Source organism: Sinohyriopsis cumingii, chromosome 19, assembly GCF_028554795.1.
Source record: "Sinohyriopsis cumingii isolate HCF-2022 chromosome 19, ASM2855479v2, whole genome shotgun sequence".
Taxonomy (NCBI): Eukaryota; Metazoa; Mollusca; class Bivalvia; order Unionida; family Unionidae; genus Sinohyriopsis; species Sinohyriopsis cumingii.
Window position 1 is genome coordinate 39,506,299 of NC_142979.1, and position 1,503 is coordinate 39,507,801.

General features: G+C 33.8%; 1 protein-coding gene across 2 annotated transcripts in view; it reads right to left on the minus strand.

Moving 5' to 3' along the window:
- LOC149775534 (uncharacterized) overlaps positions 1-1,141 on the minus strand; it is a 133,415-nt gene extending 132,274 nt beyond the window's left edge. For both annotated transcript variants that reach the window (XM_089943297.1, XM_089943293.1), the window contains exon 1: positions 928-1,141. The gene's annotated coding sequence lies outside the window, so the exon portion shown is untranslated. The remainder of the gene's footprint in view (positions 1-927) is intronic.
- Between the last annotated feature and the right edge of the window lie 362 nt (positions 1,142-1,503).

Genomic DNA, 1,503 nt, shown 5'->3' on the forward strand with positions numbered 1-1,503 from the left:
CATCCAATAGAAACAGGCCATGTAATTAATGGCAGTTTACAAGATTTGTGTGATAAAATATATATTAACAAAGCTAATAACTGAAACATACCTCTCGGGGTTTGCTTTGTTTATTGTTTAATAGATCTCCTCATTGCTTACATAAATGTACAGTGTTGGCATATTTAAGATCTGTTTTTCCCCGAGAGAGAGAGAGAGAGAGAGAGAGAGAGAGAGGAATGACTTAGGCCTAAATATGGAAATATACGCATGTATTTCCTGTATGCATAAGGAGAGCATTTCCGGAAGTGACATCGCCAAATTTTTCTCATACTGTTATCTTATTATGAAATATAAAAAAAATAGTTTATGACCTATACTACATTCAGTCTGATAGGGTTCATCGTCAAAACTCACTTTCACGGTTTTTAAAAGTCGTTTTTGCCGTCGTCTGTTCACCTCTTTCTTTCTCTAAGTCGCATTGCACCACTCAGTAAAGTATACCCATATTTTGATATGCATGTTAAAATTCTCGATAAGTCTACAATAATGGTGTGATTCCAGTTTTAACCCATACACATAGAAAACAGAATTTTTTTTAACGCTTCAAGCGTTATGGCCAAACTAAATGGTGGTGACAAAAGCACAAAATTTGGGGAATGTTGACAATGGCGTTTATTGTAACAAATCATATCTATTCAATCATATAATTCTAATGTGTCCTTACATTGCCCTCATGTGGAGTGAAAAGGTGTTACTCATCTTGAATAGAATCTATCTCATATGAAAAAACATTTAGTTAGTCTGTTGTAATTAATTTATATGTATACTACTGTCCGTCTATACATTTGTCTTTCATCTATTGTCTCGAACACTCCTACTGTAGCTCTATTCAAATATGCAAAGTTTAAAGATTAGTTAGTTAATTATTGACTGGATTATGCTTACCTTTCAAATGAAAATGATAATCCTTTGCAGTGTTCAAAATAATGTGTCGACCCAGAAAAGTGAACGAATGCATCAAATAAGCAGGTAATAGATAAGTAAAAATATAATACTTCATAAACAAAAATCACTTTTCCAATGAACAGATAATATTGAAAGGTTGAAGATGTTCAATATATCCAGTGCCGTTTATAACTAGCCCACTAATTGTGCTCCATGGTGATTCCGTCACACAGGTAATCTGAGACAAATTTATCTCGAGTACACTTTGTTAGTGACGCACATGTGAATGGATTTCTAAACTCCAATATGTTACTGATTGTAAAGATAGCTTGTCGGTATACAATCAGTACACAATTATTTTCGCAATAGAGACTCAGAGCGCAATTTTGACCCAACAATTTTGTCTTTATATATACTCTACTCAGCTACATTTCCGTACTGAGCTGTACAGTGTTTCCAAAACTAAATAACCGTACTTTAATGACAAGTATCTTTCTTGACAAATGTAAAGTGAAGTTCGTATCATATATTATCAAGCAAGTATTGACGGTGGAACTTACACAGGGGTATACACGG